At 44.2% G+C, this 20,554-nt stretch overlaps 1 protein-coding gene across 1 annotated transcript in view; it reads left to right on the plus strand.

Moving 5' to 3' along the window:
• The first annotated feature begins 1,682 nt into the window (after positions 1-1,682).
• LOC139258891 (inositol polyphosphate 1-phosphatase-like) overlaps positions 1,683-20,554 on the plus strand; it is a 70,014-nt gene continuing 51,142 nt past the window's right edge. The window contains exon 1 of the mRNA XM_070874821.1: positions 1,683-1,882. The gene's annotated coding sequence lies outside the window, so the exon portion shown is untranslated. The remainder of the gene's footprint in view (positions 1,883-20,554) is intronic.

Below are 20,554 nucleotides of genomic sequence, written 5' to 3' on the forward strand. Positions count from 1 at the left end.
AAAGGGTCCTTTTCAGAATGGCAGGTAGTGACTAGTGGAGTGCCGCAGGGCTCAGTGCTGGGACCCCAGCTCTTTACAATATACATTAACGATTTAGATGAAGGAATTGAGTGTAATATCTCCAAGTTTGCAGATGACATTAAGCTGGGTGGTGGTGTGAGCTGTGAAGAGGATGCTAAGAGGCTGCAGGGTGACTTAGACAGGTTAGGTGGTGGGCAAATGCATGGCAGATGCAGTATAATGTGGATAAATGTGAGATTATCCATTTTGGGGGCAAAAACACGAAGGCAGAATATTATCTGAATGGTGGCAGATTAGGAAAAGGGGAGGTGCATCGAGACCTAGGTGTCATGGTTCATCAGTCATTGAAAGTTGGCATGCAGGTACAGAAGGCAAATGGTATGTTGGCCTTCATAGCTAGGGAATTTGAGCATAGAAGCAATGAGGTCTTACTGCAGGGCCTTAGTGAGGCCTCACCTGGAATATTGTGTTCAGTTTTGTTCTCCTAATCTGAGGAAGGACTTTCTTGCTATTGAGGGAGTGCAGCGAAGGTTCACCAGACTGATTCCAGGGATGGCTGGACTGTCATATGAGGAGAGACTGGATCAACTGGGCCTTTATTCACTGGAGTTTAGAAGGATGAGAGGGGATCTCATAGAAACGTATAAGATTCTGATGGGACTGGACAGGTTAGATGCGGGAAGAATGTTCCCGATGTTGGGGAAGTCCAGAACAAGGGGACATAGTCTTAGGATAAGGGGTAGGCCATTTGGGACTGAGATGAGGAGAAACTTCTTCACTCAGAGAGTTGTTAACCTGTGGAATTCCCTGCCGCAGAGAGTTGTTGATGCCAGTTCATTGGATATATTCAAGAGGGAGTTAGAGATGGCCCTTACAGCTAAGGGGATCAAGGGGTATGGAGAGAAAGTAGGAAAGGGGTACTGAGGGAGTGATCAGCCATGATCTTATTGAATAGCAGTGCAGGCTCGAAGGGCCGAATGGCCTATTCCTGCACCTATTTTCTATGTTTCTATATTTTCTGTTTTTATTTCAAATTTGCAGTATTTTGCATTGTTTTAGTGTACCATCAACAAGATGCACTGCAGCAATTCGCCAAGGCTTCACTGGTAGCACCTCCCAAACCCGAAACCGCCAGCACTTAGAAGGTCGCAGGCAGAAGGTGCATGGGAACACCATCACCTCCAAGTTCCCCTCCAAGACACACGCCATCCTGAATTGGACATATATCTCCATTCCTTCATTGTCACTGGGTCAAAATCGTGGAACTCCTTACATAATAGCACTGTGGGAGTATTTCCACCACCCAGACTGCAGTGGTTCAAGAAGAAGGCCCACCACCACCTTCTCAATGGCCACTAGGATTGAGCAATAAATCAACATCTCCACAATGAATTTTTTTATACTGACTCGGGAGAATTCTATTTCACATTGAGTGTACTTTTAAAGTAATTAGTAAAACTGCATTTAGGAATGAGTTGAGCAAAATTGGAAGCTGCTATTTTTGTGGGGATTATTCGTGAATCATCTGTGCAGTGCACTGAGGGTGGTGTTCATAACTCGCCCTCTGGGTGGCAGCTTTGTTGTGCTGGATCCTCGATACTTGCAGCAGAGCAGCCTATGGCTTTCAGACAGCGACAGTACCTATCCATCACAAGAAATAGTCGTGAGTGTGCTTGTCAGCGAGATCGATCGCTTCTTCTCTTTCCCCTTTCCGCAGACCACGCCATTTCAACCGCTGGCCTTTTGCATGCTCGTACTGACTGTGCAGCCAGCTCCGGGTCAGAGAATGGCCTCCTGAGCTGTTGTCCCACCGGAGATCCGAGCGTTGTGGTGTTGGACGGACCACCACCGACCAGCCAAGGTAATGTGACCCGACAGCTTGCATGTGGGTGTTTGGTAGGAGATCCGAGAACCTCTGAGGAAACGAGTGCTGATATCGCTTGGTCTAATATGCCAGAATGAACATTTTGGAGACCTGATAGAAAACTGCTATTGTAAAAGGCGATTTGCAGAAAAAATAGCGCTGAGAACATCCGCCTGTTTTTTTTTAATTGCGCGCTTTGCTTTTCACCGGCTTTTTTTTCTCAACTGTACATTTTGGGATGTTCGGCGTTGGGGATTGGTGAGGGTGGAGTCTGAACAGGAGGTAAACTCCTCAAAAATCAGATCAAAGAGGAGGGCGGGGGGAGTGAGCCTAGAGGGCAGAGATTCTGACCAGGACTGGTTCAGTGTTATCCGAGTATCTACTTCTCTACAATAGACAATTTATTCCCCCTCTCCCCCACACTCCCCGCTGGTTATTGGGAAGTATACCCTCGCACGGATTCCATATCCTCTCTCCCTGCTGCAATGCAGGGAGGCAAGAACCGCCTTCACTGCACATGGGAAGCTGCTGTGCTCCACCACTCACATTGGGTGGTTCGACTGTGCTGCGCATGCCCTCAAATTATATTTTTATTCGATACATATGTTAAATGTGCTTATCTTCGGTGTGGGAGAATAGCCAGTAGAGACATATTTTTTTGATTTTCGCAAGAACAGCACACGCAATTGACACATCAACGCCCTTATTCCCACTGTTAATTTTCTTTGCTGCTTCCTTGGCGCACAGTAATATCCTTTGCCATAGAGGCAATTATTTATATGTGAGCTTGACAGTGAATGCTAGCAAGATGCTCAACTTCAAGGGTCATCACAAGTCAGCCCACTCCTGCCGCTTGACATACACATTTCCAGCAGGGATTACTTGACAGTCATAGACTCTTTACGGCACAGAAGGAGACCATTTGGCCCATCGAGACATGCCTGCTCTCTATAGAGCAATCCAGTCAGTCCCATTCCCCCGCCCTATCCCCATAACCCTGCAAGTTTATTTCCCTCAAGTTTCAATCCAATTTCCTTTTGAAATCATTGATTGTCTCTATTAGCCATGAACTCATTGAATGGCGGTGCAGGCTAGAAGGGCCGAATGGCCTACTCCTGCACCTATTTTCTATGTTTCTATGTTTCTATGTATACAAGGACTCCACGAGGCTGAATACTGTGAGCTAAACTTAGTGTGACCTTAGTCTTTATTACAAATCCAGAGTGCCTGAACAACATGGCAGGCAACCTTTTATACTGGCCCTGCACATGTGTGCAGGTGACCATTAGGACTCCGACAGTCGCGCCCTCTGGTGGCAAGTATTACATAGTTACATATATAACATCACTCCCCTTCAAAGTTTTTGGCACAAGTTGAAGCGATCCGGAGCCCTTCGCTCCCTGGTTGATCGTCTAAGTTCAAACCCTGGCGTGTGTGAGTTGGTCGGATCATTGCTGCACTGCACCGCGGCTGGTCTGACCGGACTATCAGGAATGGTGGGTTCATCGTCGTGATTGACAGCGAGGTCGACTGTTGGTTGGGTGTGTGTTGGTGTATCGTCGATGGCGATGTCCTCTTCAAGTCATTCCTAGTTGTCAGTAAATCGCAATTTGGTCTGATCTAAATGCTTTCTGTATGATTGGCCATTTACCAGTTTGATTATAAACAACCTATTCCCTTCCTTGGCCAAAGCAGTGCCAGCAACCCACTTGGTACCGTGACCGTAATTCAGGACAAACACAGGGCCGTTAACATCAATGCCATGTGAAACAGCCGTGTGATCGTGGTACATGTACTGCCGGTGTTGCCGGGTTTCCACGTGATCATTAAGATCCGGGTGGACTAGGGAGAGCATGGTTTTGAAGGCTTTCTTCATTAACAATTCTGCTGGGGGAACCCCGGTAAGCGAGTGGGGTCGCGTCCGGTAACTGAGCAGAATGCGAGACAAGCTGGTCTGCAGGGAGCCGTCCTGTTATATATGCAAATCTGTAAATACCTTGTTTAACCACCAGAGGGCTCATCCCCTGGAGTCCCAAGGGATCCCATAATCGCTTGGGAGTACCTGTACGTAAGGAGGCCTCACAGGCTGGAGAGGCACTCTGGAGACCTGTAATAAAGGACTACGGTCGCACATTACTTTAAGCTTACAGTATCTCGTCAGATTCTTTATTCAAGACATAACACTTCGGTCATGCGTTTCATGCTCTGCTTGATTGTTTGGATTGCCCGCTTCGCTTGACTGTTAGACGCAGGCTTAAACGGAGCAGACCTGACATGCTTGATGCCATTGCGGGTCATAAACTCGTTGAATTCCGAGCTGGTGAAACACGGTTCATTGTCGCTGACAAGGACGTCGGGCAAGCCATGGGTGGCGAACATGGCCCGGAGGCTTTCAATGGTGGCTGTGGACGTGCTGGGTGACATGATTACGCATTCAATTCATTTGGAGTAAGCGTTCACTACTACTAAAAACAACTTTCCTAGAAAAGGGCCGGCAAAATCTACTTGGATCCTGGACCGTGGTTTGGAGGGCCATTATACAAAGACTCAGTGGAGCCTCTCTTGGTGCATCGCTCAGTTGCGAGCAAGTGTTGCACTGATGCACGCATGACTCCAAGTACGAGTCAATGCCAGGCCATCAAACATGCGACCTGGCAATTGCCTTAATCATGACAATGCCTGGGTGGGTACTGTGTAGGTCGCGTATAAACGTTTCCCTGCCTTTTTTTGGCAAAACCATGCAATTACCCCATAAGAGACAATCCAATTGGATGGACATTTCATTTTGGCATCGGTGAAACGGCTTAATTTCATCTTGCATTTCCCTGGGAACTGCCGACCAGTTCCCATTTAGGACGCAACTCTTTACGAATGATAGCATAGGATTCTGGCTGGTCCAGGTCCTGATCTGGCGAGCTGTGACGGGTGACCCCTCACTCTCAAAAGCATCCATGACCAGTAGCAAGTCTGCGGGCTGTGCCATTTCAACCCCAGTGGTGGGTAATGATAGCCGGCTGAGAGCATCGGCACAGTTTTCAGTACCTGGTCTGTGGCGGATAACATAGTCATAGGTGGATAATGTTAGTGCCCATCTTTGGATGCGGGACGAAGCATTGGGGTTTATATCTTTGCTTTCTGAAAATAGCAAAATGAGCGGCTTGTGGTCAGTTTCAAGCTCAACCGAAGTCCAAATAGGTATTGGTGCATTTTCTTAACGGCATATACACATGCTAACGCCTCTTTCTCGACCATACTATAGGCTCTCTCAGCCTTAGACAGACTTCTAGATGCGTATACAACCGGTTGGAGGTTGCCCGATACATTGGCTTGCTATAACACACAGCCGACACCGTACGATGAGGCATCACAAGCTAGCACTAAATGTTTACATGGGTCATAGTGTACAAGTAACTTAATTGAACATAGCAGGTTCCTGACCTTCTCAAAGGCTATGTCTTGAGATTTGCCCCAAACCCAGTCGTCAACATGTTATGTAGCAACATGTGCAAAGGCTCTTAACAACGTGCTCAACCCCCTCTATGGCAAATACCTTTCTTAGGTAAGGAGACCAAAACTGCACACAATACTCCAGGTGCGGTCTCACCGAGGCCCTGTATAAGACCCGTTTATTCCTACTCTCTGTTTCCTGTCAGTTAACCAATTTTCAATCCGTGCCAATACATTACCTCCAATTCTATGTGCTTTAATTTTGTACACTAACCTCTTATGTGGGACTTTATCAAAGGCCTTCTGAAAATCCAAATACACTACATCCACTGGTTCTCCCTTATCTAGTCTATCAGTTACATCCTCAAAAAATTCCAGTAGGTTTGTCAAACATGACTTTCCTTTCATAAATCCATGTTGACTTTGTTTAAGCCCGTTAATATTATCTAACTGTGCCGTTATCACATCCTTTATAATAGACTCCAGCATTTTCCCTACGACTGATGTCAGGCTAACCGTTCTGTAGTTCTCCGTTTTCTCTCGGCCTCCTTTTTTAAATAGTGGAGTTACATTTGCCACCCTCCGATCTGCAGGAACTGTTCCATAATCTATAGAATTTTAGAAGATTAATGCCGCTACTATTGCCATGGCTACCTCTTTTAGTACTCTGGGATGCAGATCATCAGGCCCTGGGGATTTATCTGCCTTCAGTCCCATTAGTTTCTCCAGCACTATTTTCTTACTAATAATCATTTCCTTTCATTCCTCTTGCTCACTAGATCCTTGGTTGCCTTGCATTTCTTGGACGTTATTTGTGTCCTCTTCCGTGAAGACAGAACCAAAGTATTTATTTAATTGTTTTGCCATTTCCTTGTTCCCCATTACAAATTCTCCCGTTTCTGAATGTAAAGGACCTTCATTTGTCTTGGTGCTCCTTAGTTCCACCCAGACTGATTCTACATCTTGATTTTTTGAGCCAATATCCTTTCTCACTACTGCTCTGATTTCATCCTTCACTAACAATGCCATACCACCCCCTCTTCCTTTTGCCTGTCCTTCCTAAATATAGAATATCCTTGGATATTAATTTCCCAACCCTGGTCACCCTGCAACCATGTCTCCGTAATTGAAACACTATCTTATCCATTTACATCTATTTGCGCTGTTAATTCATCTATCTTGTTACAGATGCTTCGTGCATTCAGATACAATTCTTTTAAATTTGTCTTTTTAACATTATGAGACATCTTAACATTATTTTGTACTATAGCCCTAATTGTCGTTTCGCTATTTTTTCTTACCTGGACCCTATTTGTTAGTGCACTCTTTTGTTTGTGTGCTCTGTCCCTTCCTGACATAATCTGGTTATCCTTACCACAATCACTTTCCTGCATTGCTTCCTTTTCTTGTCTCTTTAGCATTCTAGATTGTTCTCTACTGCAACCGTCCTTCCCCCCGCCCCCCCCCCACCCCCTTATTTGGTTTACAACCCTGTCTACCTCCCTAGTTAGTCGGTTCGCTAGAACTCTAGTCCCAGCATAGTTCAGGTGTAGTCCATCCCCACGGAACAATTTTCTCTTTCCTGAGTATTGGTGCCAGTGCCCCACGAATCGAAATCCACTTCTCCCGCACCAACCTCTGAGCCACGCATTCATCTCCCTGATTCTATTGACCCTATGCCAATTTGCTCGTGGCTCAGGTAATAATGCAGAGATTATTATCTTTGTGGTTCTGCTTTTCAATTTAGTCCCTAGCTGTTTAAACTCTCTCAGCAGAACTTCTTTCTTAGTCCAACCTATGTCATTGATACCTATGTGTACCACGACAATTGGATCCTCCCCCTCCCACTCCAAGTTATTTTCCAGCCCGGAGATGTCCTTTACCCTGGCACCGCGGTGGTAGGCAACACACCTCACACTTCTCTGTATTAAATTCCATCTGCCACTTGTCTGCACTATTTGCCACACCTCCAAGTTTGGTATCATCAGTAAATTTTGAAATTTTACTCTGTATTCCAATATCCAAATCATTTATTTATATATATATAAGCAGTGATGACTTGCTTCCACGAGATCACAGGTGTTTGAATGAAGGACCCGATGTTCCAGTCTTGAACTCCAATTGAGGGGGTGGAAGATGCCTGTGCGTGAACTTTTTTAACGTGTGATGACCATTGCACATCAGCCACCACACAGGCTTGACAGAGCTAGGCCTTTATCCAGTGGCTAGGGTTAACCAGGACGACTGGAGACTTGCTCTGCTGCACGGATCAGTGCGCACACATATCGCAGTGTGGGCAGGCCCGTGCTGACCCTGGACCTTCGGCTCTTCAGGGCCCCGTACCCTAATTTGCCGCACCTCCGCCACAATCTTTCGCAGCTCCTCTGCCACAAACATTCAACGCATCTCGCTACAAACTCTCACCGCTCATCCAACCCGACCTTCCCACTCCGCATCACTAACCCCTGGGGAACACCACTATTTACCATCCGCCAGTCTAGCAAAACAACCATTCACCACAACTCGCTGTTTTCTGTCCTTAAGTCAATTTCTTAACCAAGCTGACCCTCCTATTCCATGAGCCTCAATTTTGTTAACCAGCCTTTTATGTGACACTTTGTCAAATGCTTCCCTAAAATCCATATTGACAACATCCATTGCATTTCCTTCATCAAACATCTCTGTTCACAAAAAATTCAAATAGATTAGTCAAACACGATTTACCTTTTACAAATCAGTGCTGGCTCTCCTTAATTAACTTAAACCCCTCCAAGTGCCTGTTAATTTTTTCCCTGATTATTGTATCTAAAACCTTGCCCACTGAGGTTAAACTGACCAGCCTGTGGTTACTAGGAAAGTCCTTACATCCTTTCTTGAACAAGGGTGTCACATTTGACACTTTCCAATCCTCTGGCACACCTCCTGCATCTAGGGAAGATTGGAATATTATGACAAGCTATTCCACGATCTCCACCCTCGCTTCCCTTAGCAAGCTGGGATGGAAGCCACCCGGACCAGGTGACTTATCCACTCTAAAGCATAGACAGCCTTTTCAGTACATCCTGCCTATCCATTTTCACCCCATCCATTACCTCTACCATCTCTGCTTCTACTAATTTTTTTCAGCATCCTCTTCCTTAATAAACACTGATACAAAGTACTCATTGAGTATTCTGGCTTTGCCCTGTGCCTCTAAGCATATCATCATCATCGGCAGTTCCTCGGAATCGAGGAAGACATGCTCCCACTCTTAGAATGAGTCCTTAGGTGGCTGAACAGTCCCTGTCACAGGTGGGATAGATAACCGTTGAGGGAAAGGGTGGGTGGGACAGGTTTTCCGAATGCTCTTTCCACTGCCTGCATTTGATTTCTGCATGCTCTTGGCAATGAGACTCGAGGTGCTCAGCGCCCTCCCGGATGCACTTCCTCCACTTAGGACGGTCTTTGGCCAGGGACTCCCAGGTGTCGGTGGGGATGTTGCACTTTATCAGGAAGGCTTTGAGGGTGTCCTTGTAACGTTTCCTCTGTCCACCTTTGGCTCGTTTGCCATGAAGGAGTTCCGAGTAGAGCGCTTGCTTTGGGAGTCTCGTGTCTGGCATGCGAACGATGTGGCCTGCCCAGCGGAGCTGATCAAGTGCGGTCAGTGCTTCAATGCTGGGGATGTTGGCCTGGTCGAGGACGCTAATGTTGGTGCGTTTGTCCTCCCAGGGGATTTGTAGGATCTTGCGGAGACATCGTTGGTGATATTTCTCCAGCAACTTGTGGTGTCTACTGTACATGGTCCCTATCTCTAAGCCATACAGGAGGGCGGGTATTACTACAGCCCTGTAGACCATGAGCTTGGTGGTAGATTTGAGGGTCTGGACGTCGAACACTCTTTTCCTCAGGTGGCCGAAGGTTGCACTGGCGCACTGGAGGCGGTGTTGAATCTTGTCATCAATGTCTGATCTTGTTGATAAGAAGCTCCAGAGGTATGGGAAATGGTCCACGTTGTCCAGGGCCACATCGTGAAGCTTGATGATTGGGGGGCAGTGCTGTGCGGCAAGAACAGGCTGGTGAGGACTTTTGTCTTACGGATGTTTAGCATAAGGCCCATGCTTTCGTACACCTCAGTAAATATGCCGACTATGTCCTGGAGTTTAGTCTCTGTATGTGTGCAGACGCAGGCGTCGTCCGTGTACTGTAGTTCGACGACAGAGATTAGGGTGGTCTTGGACCTGGCCTGGAGACGACGAAGGTTGAACAGCTTCCCACTGGTTCTGTAGTTTAGTTCCATTCCAGCGGGGGAGCTTGTTGACTGTGAGGTGGAGCATGGCAGCGAGGAAGATTGAGAAGAGGGTTGGGGCGATGACGCAGCCCTGTCTGACCCCGGTCCGGACGTGGATTGGGTCTGTAATGGATCCATTGGTAAGGATCACGGCCTGCATGTTGTTGTGGAGCAGGCAGAGGATGTTGACGAACTTTTGGGGGCATCCGAAACGAAGGACGCTCCATAGACCTTCGCGTTTGACAGTGTCAAAGGCCTTTGTAAGGTCGAAGAAGGCCATATATAAGGGCTGGTGCTGTTCCCTGCATTTTTCCTGCAGCTGTCGCGCTGCAAAGATCATGTCTGTTGTGCCCCGTAGGGGATGAAATCCGCATTGTGATTCCGGAAGGAGCTCCTCGGTCACAGGGAGAAGACGGTTGAGGAGAACTCTAGCGACAACTTTCCCAGTGGCTGATAACAGGGAGATTCCCCTGTAGTTGCCGCAGTCGGACGTCCCCTTTTTTAAAGATGGTCACGATCACTGCATCTGTGAGATCTCCCAGCATGCTCTCATCCCTCCAGATGAGAGAGATGAGGTCATGTATCCGCGCCAACAGTGCCTCTCCGCCATACTTTCGTGCCTCAGCAGGGATTCCATCCGCTCCCGAAGCCTTGTTGTTCTTAAGCTGTCTTATGGCTTTTCCTACCTCGCGCAGTGTTGGGATTTTACTGAGGAGCTGGCGAGTAGCATGCTGCGGGATGGAGTCGAGAACACTCGTGTCAAAGGCAGAGTCTCGATTGAGGAGATCTTCGAAGTGCTCCTTCCAGCGGGCCCTGATTGCCTCGGTGTCCTTGATGAGTATTTCCCCGTTCTTGGCCAGCAGTGGGGTTGGGCCTTCGGAGTTTGGACCGTAGGTGGCCTTGACTGCGATGAAGAATCCTCGCACATCATGGCTGTCGGCCAGCTGCTGTATCTCCTGTACCTTCTTCATCCACCACCTGTTCTTTAGGTCCCGGGTTTTTTGTTAGACCTCAGCCTTGAGCCGCCTGTAATGCTGCTTTGCTGCTCCCGAGTTGGGTTGTTGCTTAGGGTTCAGAAATGCTCTGTGCTTGCGGTCTATTAGCTCTTGTCACCTTCTTTGTCCCTAATAGTTACAGTTTTTCCTGTCAATATTCTCCCACAGACACTTGGTCCAATTGTCCCACCTCATTCCTCAGCACCAGATCAGCAATGCCTAGTTCCTAGTTAGGCCAAGAACATACTGGTCAAGGAAGTTCTCCTGAACACATTTCAGAAATTTCTCCCCCTCCTTTCCCTTTACTCTAACATTATCCCAATCAATATTTGGGTAATTAAAGTCCGCCAATATCACCTCTCTATAGTTCTTGCGCATCTCTGTGATTTTCCAGTAGATTTGCACCTCTATATCTCACTATTTGGAAGTATATAAAATACTGTACACCCAATAGCATGATCATGCCCTTTTTGCTTCTCAACTCTAACCAAATGGATTATGTCCTTGCCGCCTCTCTTTCCAACACTACGATGTCTTCCCTAATCAGTACTGCTACCCCACCTGCCTTTTTTTTCTTCCCTATCTTTTCTGAACACTTTGTATCCATGAATATTAAGCACCCAGTCCTCACCATTTTTAAGCCATGTTTCCGTTATTGCCACTACATCATATTCCCACACGGCTAATTGTGCTTGTAGCTCACCAACCTTATTCGCCACACTTTGTGCGTTTGCATACATGCATTCTAACCCTGTCTTTATATTCCTCGTAGTCCTTCTTAGTCTGTTCCTATCTAATATGGCACTACATCTTTCTCTAGTACTATCCAACACTCTGTGCACCCTATTGCTCTTTTCTACTTCTATATGCTGGTGCCCACCCCCTTGCCAATTTAGTTTAAATCCTCCCCAACCACACTAGTGAACCTTCCTGCCAGAACATTGGTCCCAGTGATCAGAAGCGAGGAATCCTGGCTAATTTCTCCTCCTGAACACAGAGTTGCTGAGGCCAATTGTAATGCCTGTACCGCGTTCAAGGTCAGTACTGGTCAGGAAAGCAACAAACTTAAACAAAACCGTTTTACAATCGACTTCACTCCTTCATTGTGTTGTATCGTGTGTGGTGCCTCAGGGCGGCCAAGTAAATACCTATGTAGCCAGGCTGATTGTAAGAAAACAAGCAGGGATCAATTAAATGAATAATGTGCACCGTTCTGGTCTCTCCATTACAAAAAAGAGTGAGTTTATCCATTTACTGATAAACTCACCGAACCATCAGGGAGCACTCTCATGTTTTTACTACTGCTGTACTATTATTATTACTTTACTATTTACTGAACTATCATGTTTTTAGTGGCATTTTAGGGGGTACAGTATTATAGTGGTTATGTTACTGGACTAGTAATCCAGAGGCTCAGACTACTAATCCCAAGAATGTGATTTCAAATCTCATTATGGCAGTTTGAGAATTTGAAAAAAATGGTACCAGACGATGAAGCTCTTGGATTATTGTAAACATCTCAACTGGCCCTCTCAAATCTCAAACTCTATTGTCCTTTAGGGAAGAAAACCTGATATGCTTTTATATGTGACTCCACCCTCACACCAATGTAGGCATTGAATCAGGACATGATAAGGCAGATCCAGCCCAGTCAACCTTGCAAAGGCCTCCTCATTAACATCTGGGGATTGGTGTCATAGTTGGGGGAGGTTCAAGCAACTGGCTGACATAGTCATAAGCACAGAATCATACCTATCAACCAACATTCCACATTCCTCCATCACCATCCCTGACTATGTCCTGTCCCACCAGCAGAGATGGGTAGACTGTCAGGGGGAGTGGCCCGGGGGGATCTTAACATTGGCTCTGGATCCCATGCAGCGTTATGACTTCAGGTCAAACATGGACAAGGAGACCTCTTGCTGATTACCACCGAGTGCCCTTCCTCAGCCGATAAATCGGTACGCCTCCATGTTGAACACCACTTGGAGAATGCACTGAGGATATCAATGTTTTCTGAGTGGAGGACCTTAGTGTTCATCGCCATGAGTGGCTTGGTAGTACCACCACTGACCGAGCAGGACAAGTATATAGCTGCCAGACTGTGTTTACATAAGAACATAAGAAATAGGAACAGGAGTAGGCCATGCAGCCCCTCAAGCCTACTCCGCCATTCAATAAGATCATGGCTGATCTGATCATGGACTCAGCTCCACTTCCCCACCCGCTCCCCATAGCCCCTTATTCCCTTATCATTTAAGAAACTGTCTATTTCTCGCTTAAATTTATTCAATGTCCCAGCTTCCACATCTCTCTGAGGCAGCGAATTCCACAGATTTACAACCCTCTGAGATAAGAAATTCCTCCTCATCTCAGTTTTAAATGGGCGGCCCCCTTATTCTTAGATCATGCCCTCTGGTTTTGCGGTAGGTGGTAAGAAAACCAATACAAGGGAACAAACCTCATTGACGTTGTCCTTACCAGTCTACCTGTCGCTGATCCATGACAACATTGGTAGGAGTGATCACCTCACAGTACTTGTGGAGACCAAGTCCTATTTTCACACTGAGCACACCCTCCATTCTGTTGTGTGGCACTACCATCGTGCTAAATGGGATAGATTAAGAACAGATCTAGCAGTTAACAACTGGGTAGGCATGAGGCAGCAACAGAATTGTACATGACCACAATCTGTAACCTCATGGTCTGGCATATCCTTCACTCCTCCATCACTATTCAGTCAAATGGCCAAGCCTGGTTCAATGAGGAATGTAGAAGAGCATGCCAGGAGCTGTATCAGGCATATCTGAAAATGAGATGCCAACCTGATGAAGCTACAACATAGGACTGCATGCATGCTAAACAGCAAAAAGGAGCATGCTATAGACAGAGTTAAGTGATCCCACATCCAATGGATCGGGTAAATGCTCTGCAACCCTGCCATATTCAGTCATGAATATTGGTACACAATTAAGCAACTAACAGGAGGAGGAGGCTCAGTGAATGATGGCGGAGCCCAGCAGGTGAGTAGAAAAGACAAGACTAAAGTGTTTGTAACCATCTTCAGCCAGAAGAGCTGAGTGGATGATCCATCTCTTTCTCCTCCTGAGGTCCCCACCATCATAGACATCAGCCAATTCAGTGCACTCCATGTGACATCATGGAATGACTGAATGCACTGGACACACTACGGGCCCTGACAACATCTCGGTTGTAGTACTGAAGATCTATGCTCTAGAACTGGCTGTGGCCTTAACTAAGCTGTTCCAGTAAAACTACATCACTGGAATCTACTCAGCAATGTAGAAAATTGCCTAAGTATATTCTGTCTGTCAAAAGCAGTACAAATCCATCCGACTAATTATTGCCCTATCAGCCTATTCCCAATATTCAGCAAACTGATGGAAGGTGTTTTCAACAATGCTATCAAGCAGCACTTACTCACCAATAACCCGCTCACCGATGCTCAGTTTGGAGTCTGCGAGGACCACATGGCTCCAGGCTTAATAACAGTCTTGTTCAGGGTATCAGGCAGGGATGCGCTCCAACAAGAGAGAGACTAACCACCTCCTCATGATTTTCAATGACATTACCATTGCCAAGCTCCTAACCATCAACATCCTGAGAAGTCACCATTGACAAGAAACTCCACTGGACCAGCCACATAAATGCCGTGACTACTAGAGTAGATCAAATGCTAGGTAGTCTGTGGTGAGTCGGTCACCTCCTAACACTTCAAAGCCTCTCTAACAACTACAAGGCACAAGTCAGGAGTGTGATAGAATACTCCCCATTTGCCTGGGTGAGTGCAGCTGCAACAACACTCAAGAAGCTCAACACCATCCAGGACAAAGCAATGTGCTTGATTTGTGTCTAAACATCTACCCCCTCCACCACTGGCATACCATGGCTGCAGTATGTAGTATCCACTGGAGAAATCTTTGGCAGACCCTCCCAAACCTGCGACCTCCATTACCTAGAAGGACAAGGCAGCAGGTGCATGGGAACACCATAGTTCACCTTCAAGTCACACCATTATTACTGAAACATATAAAGCGCCATACCTCATCATTGGTGGGTCAATATCTTAAAAATTCCCTACCTAACAGCATTGTGTGAGCACCTTCACCACACAGACTGCAGCAGTTCAAGAAGACCCACCAACACCTTCTCAAGGGCAACTAGGGATGAGCAATACATGCCAGCCATGCCAGAGACCCCCACATCCTGAGAATGAATTAAAAATAAACATTAACATAATCTTGCTGAGTATTTGGCCAGCAATTAAAAAGATTTGTATGATACATTTGTGTAAAGTTAAACGACTTGCGTTGACACATTGGTAGTTTGTGGTGATAGTTCTATTTTTAATTAATAATATAACAATATAATTGAATTGTGCTGACTAGTCAAGAGTTCTATTAGAGATGAATCACAGATAATCTGACATTACAACAAATTAAATGTACAGTCCATGTCATTTGTGGCATATTTCTTGCATATTTTGCTTTTTAGCAACCATCAGTCATTGCCTCAATGACTTCACATTCAAAATTGTTCCTGTTTTTGTTAAAAATAATGGGCTTGCAGTAGGGAGTTACTTTTTTTTAATTGCTGCTTGCAGTGCGAATTATACCCAAGTTATTGCAACAAATTTGTGCTGATTGATAAGATTCAGTCTCTATTTGCCAATGTAAATTAATGCAGGTGAGAAAACTTGAAGGAAATGTACAATTTATTAGGTTTCTGAAAGTTGCAGGTGACAGATGTGACACCTGACTTTGATTTCCCATCACCATAAACAGCAGGGGCAGTAAAGGCTGCCACCAAGCAGTCTTCCCACAAGTCTTATAAAAACAAAATACTGTGGATGCTGGAAATCTGAAATAATAACAAAATGCTGGAAATACATAGAAACATAGAAACATAGAAAATAGGTGCAGGAGTAGGCCATTCGGCCCTTCTAGCCTGCACCTCCATTCAATGAGTTCATGGCTGAACATGCAACTTCAGTACCCCATTCCTGCTTTCTCGCCATACCCCTTGATCCCCCTAGTAGTAAGGACTTCATCTAACTCCTTTTTGAATATATTTAGTGAATACTTGGGTCAGGCAGCATTTGTGGAAACATTAACTTTGTTTCTCTCTCCACAGATGTTGCTTGACCTGCTGAGTATTTCCAGCATTTCCTGTTTCTACCCCAAGTCTCGCTGCTCCTCTTGAACCTGTAAATGCAAAGATTCTACTACAGTGCCTCTGCTGTAAGCATTCAAATTTATGTGATGGAAAATAGCTCGGCATTTCTGCTTTGGGCGTAATTGGCGATCTAAATTGCCCTTGTTTTGTGAAGTCACTTTTCAAGGTTTCTGCTCAAATTCATTTGCATATTGCCAAACATAAAATCTGCTACGAGCCAGTGCAATCGGGCACTGTTTTAAGATGTAATTTTTTTTACATTTGCTTTAAAAAAATATTCCTTGATATATTTATAGTGGTGCAATTTACTGAAAATGGATTTATCACAAAAAATAAGCATTTTAATCAGAGTGTCTGGTCCACAACTTGTGAGTAACTCGATTTTAAATAATTGAAATAAAAACACAAAATGCTGGAAATATTCAACAGGCTAGGCAACATCCGTGGAGAGAGAAACAAAGTTAACATTTCAGTTCGATGACCTTTCATCAGAACCGGAAAAAAGTTTGAGATGTAAAAGGGTTTATGCAAGTACTGAAAAAGGGGAAGGGGAGGAAAGATCAAAAGGGAAGGTCTGTGATAGGGGGATGGCAGGAGAGATTAAATGACAAAAGGGATGATGGTGCAAGGCAATAAGGGGTGGTAATGGGACAGGAAAGAATCAAAAGATGGGTCTAGAGGAAGTATAAATGGAAATAGCAGAATTATTACCGAAAAAAATGGGAGCAGAGGTTATGATCTTAAGTTGTTGAACTGAATGTTGAGTCCGGAAGGCTGTAAAGTGCCTAATCGAAAGATGAGGTACTGTTCCTCGAGCTTGTGTTGAGCTTCATTAGAACAGTGTAGGAGGCAGAGGGCAGATGGTCAGAGTGGGAGTGGAGTGGAGAAATAAAATGACAGGCGACTGGAAGCTCAGGATCACATTTGCGGACTAAAGGGTTGTGTTCAACAAAGCCATCACCCAATCTGCGTTTGGTCTCCCTAATGTAGAGGAGACCGCATCGTGAGCAGTGAATACAGTATACTAAATTGAAAGAAGTACAAGTAAATCGCTGGTTCACCTGGAAGGAGTATTTGGGGCCCTGGACAGTGGGAAGGAAGGAGGTAAAAGGGCAGGTATTGCATCTCCTGCGCTTGCACGGGAAGGTACCATGGGAAGGGGAGGGGGTGTTGGGAATGATTGAAGAGTGGACGAAGGTGTTGCGGAGGAAACGGTCCCTTCGAAATGCTGAAAGGGGAGGGGAATAACTGAAAATGACTTAAAAAAGCTATACAGAACCATGTGCTAGTTATATTGGTGTACTATAGTAGTCAGCTTTGGAGTAAATTAAAAGAAAATTATATTCAAACACTTATAAAAGATGCCTAAGCTCCGAAAAAAAAAGCTTAATTTTAAGAATCTCTTCGAAGGCCTGCAAACGGGCGAAATTGGCAGAAACTCGCCATGGTGATTAATTCAATCGAGGTCATGGCCAGTTTTATGGGCGGGACCAGCTCCTAGCATAGTGTTTTTAAATTAGTGCAAAGGATTGCGGAAACTCAATTTGTGCTGGTTGTAATTTGCGCTTGAAATTCTGCGATCTTTTGCGCTGGTTTGGCTGATTTTAAACAAATTGTGCTGAAAACACCAGCGCAACCTGACCGAAACTCCAGGCCATTATATTTAAAAATCTGTGCATGTACAAATGGAGAGTGCCTCGTGCATAAACAGCTCTTTAAAACAAAATCCCACGGATGATACCAGTTTGGAATATTTTTACATTGAAAGTAGGGGGAGAGGCACTTTATTTACATTGGTGGTCTCTAGCAGGTACGATGTACAAACCTGTCAGAACTCCTCAGAAGGTCGATTGTAGTATACAATGTACAGTCCAGTGTCCCATCAGTCACTTTTTGCACCGAAAAAAAATGTCACCCAGTTCATACTACCTTCATCTGTCTTGATCATCTATGGAGACCCTTTGGTGCTTATTAGATTGCAGCATAAGTTTGTTTTGAATTTGGTGGCCCTGATAACAAAATTAATCTAATATCCTGGAAATGTCAATCTGACACTCAGTTGGACATATGTTGGATTGCAGAAGTTCAATACGAAGGCTTGCCAGCAGCTTCTCGTGGACAATAAATGCTGGTCTTGCTAGCGACACCCATATTCCAATAATTAATAATTTAAAAATTGCCATCTGCTGAAAGAGAACCAAGTCATTGAGTGCCTGTCGAGGTAAAAATGGAACTTTCCATAAGTCTAGAAACTTTGAACATTGCCAAGAATTCCAGAGGAATGTGCTATTGGACTGCAAACCTTTTTAATAGAATCTGACTTCTTTCTCCTTCCATCACCTGATTCAGGCTATAAAGTGATGATTCTTGAATCTTTTTTGTCTTTTTTCCTCTGTCTCTCTCATGATTGAGATCGTTCTATGTGATATCAACTTGCTTTGCTTGTTTTGCAAGTTCTGTAGCTAGATATTTTCACAATTGGTCTTTTTAAAATAATGTTATTTGATGTTGCTGCTATTCATTGTGTTGTGTGTTAGTTTGTATTTTATTTTTTCTGTGTATTTTGTACTTTAAAAGTAACTAACTTTGAGGGAAAACATAGGATTGAGATTATATCATTGCATGGTTTCACACATACTACAAATTAAGACGCTTCTAATAACAAAGAAATTAAAGGTTTCTTGTGACAACCGCTGAGAAAAGTAGCTGCTGATGTTGTACAAAATGTGTTTTTTCTGGCTGATCTAAGATTAAGCATGCTCATTAAAAAAAAAATGATCTGCTGACAACACCCTTGCAAAAGTTGTGGTAATGTGAAGGTAAAAGTGCATGTCTCAAGCAGCTGAAAACACATTGCCGAATGGATGTGGTGGCCACTTGCTGATATATGAGCTTCAGTAATTCCACACCAAATCTCTAAGGGTTACCACTTAAGGAAATATTGCAACTGCATCTGTCTGTAGATTGTAAATATACCTCCTGTTGACTGAACTAAAGGGTGACATTGTAGTCAAAAGGTCCAAAGGAGTGTGTTCTCCTTTTTCTCACCGCCAGAGCTGACAACTGTGAGAGAGGATTGGAACAAAAAAGAGAAACCAAAAATGGTAATTGCACTTTAAAAAATCTTCATCCAAAATGATCTACAGCAGGTTAAAAATATTAGGTTCAGATCTTGTGGGTGGCCTTAGTAATTATGTTTGACACTCTGACATTTGCATGATCAGCCATGATCATATTGAATGGTGGTGCAGGCTCGAAGGGCCGAATGGCCTACTCCTGCACCTATTTTCTATGTTTCTATTTTCAACATAATGGAGGATTGGATGAAATGTCTGTTTCCATTTGGAATAGTTTTATGTTGACATTTGAAGACTGGTAACATTTATAAATGAAGTCGGATGATTTGAACGAAACAGCTAAGATCTAACACAAAGCACTGATGCTGGAATCATTGGACAGTGACTCTTAGAACAGTGCTATTTAAGAATGCCCTTGGATTCACTTTTATTTGGGCACATGAGAATGACTGGCTGAATGCAAATACAGTACTCAACATTTATTGACAGATCAAACACCTGCAATTGGTTGAGATTCTGCCAAAATATATTGAGATGAAGCCCTTCTATTAAATACTGTTCTTAAGAATAAAAACTTTGCTTGATTAGCAGTCACTCACTGCAGTACAAACTAGACTACAGTTGGGTAGATTGATAGATACCATTGCAATGCGCTGCTGAAATTCATTCTACTGTGGACCTTTTAATACTTGTACCCAAACCATGCTGAGGTTAGTTAAAGATTAATTTGTAGCAATTATGGCATCATTGTTCTGCATAGCTCTCTCTGTGTTAAAATGCAATTGTCTTCATTTAAAAAGATGTTATGAAGCCTTTATTCCTTTGTCCACAAACAAATGATTTACATCATCTCAAAATGTGTCATGATGTCAGTTGCATATGATATCATGACCCAAATAATGCAGTTCTTCTTGCTTTTTTCTCAAATGACAAGCATGCCAAAACATTTTTTGTGTCAGCAGTGCCCCTTTAATGATGAGATCAATACTTTGGCAATGTTGCAAAATCTTGCAGTCTAAAGTAACAAACAGCTTTTTCAATGGAAGTTATTCAATGGAGGGTATTGCTATTAAGATTAAAATGGATTTTGCTTTATGTCAGAGTTTATGTTGCAATTAATCTTCAGTTATGTTATGTAGGTGGTGAGTCAACCAATTGTTGAAGGAAAAGGGAAAGGTTTATGTCTACTATGAAGTTGTGTCAAGTTATGAAGTTATATATATATTGACTGGATTGAGAAGTCAGGTCATGTAGTTCAATTGCTGCCCCTTGTCAAAAAGAGATGCAAAAGTTGCAATTTCTTTGAAATGATTTTCAGCTTGTGATCTGGATGCTGGGTTTTCTTTTATTTATGGTAAGTTGTGCTGCAGCTCTTAGACTGAGTAATAGTGTTTTGTTTTATCTTAAACGCCAATCTAAATTGGCCGAGGGTGTAATTTTTCCCTCATTCTTTAGGGAGGAAGTATAAATTCTGAAAAATTATCCTCTTGGCTCGGCTTGACAAGAAAATGATGCTCAGATAGTTGTGTTTCAAATAATTGAACCTGGGCTGTAGTGTTGCAACACTGGGGTTTGATTCAGAAGGACCTCAAAATAAAAAGGCCCTAGATTGTAGCACTTTGCTTCGTGAACAGTGCGACCATTGTGAAACTTTGTTCTGAACTACCATAATTACAAGCTTTAAAAA

The sequence above is a fragment of the Pristiophorus japonicus genome, chromosome 3, assembly GCF_044704955.1.
Source record: "Pristiophorus japonicus isolate sPriJap1 chromosome 3, sPriJap1.hap1, whole genome shotgun sequence".
Lineage (NCBI taxonomy): Eukaryota > Metazoa > Chordata > Chondrichthyes > Pristiophoridae > Pristiophorus > Pristiophorus japonicus.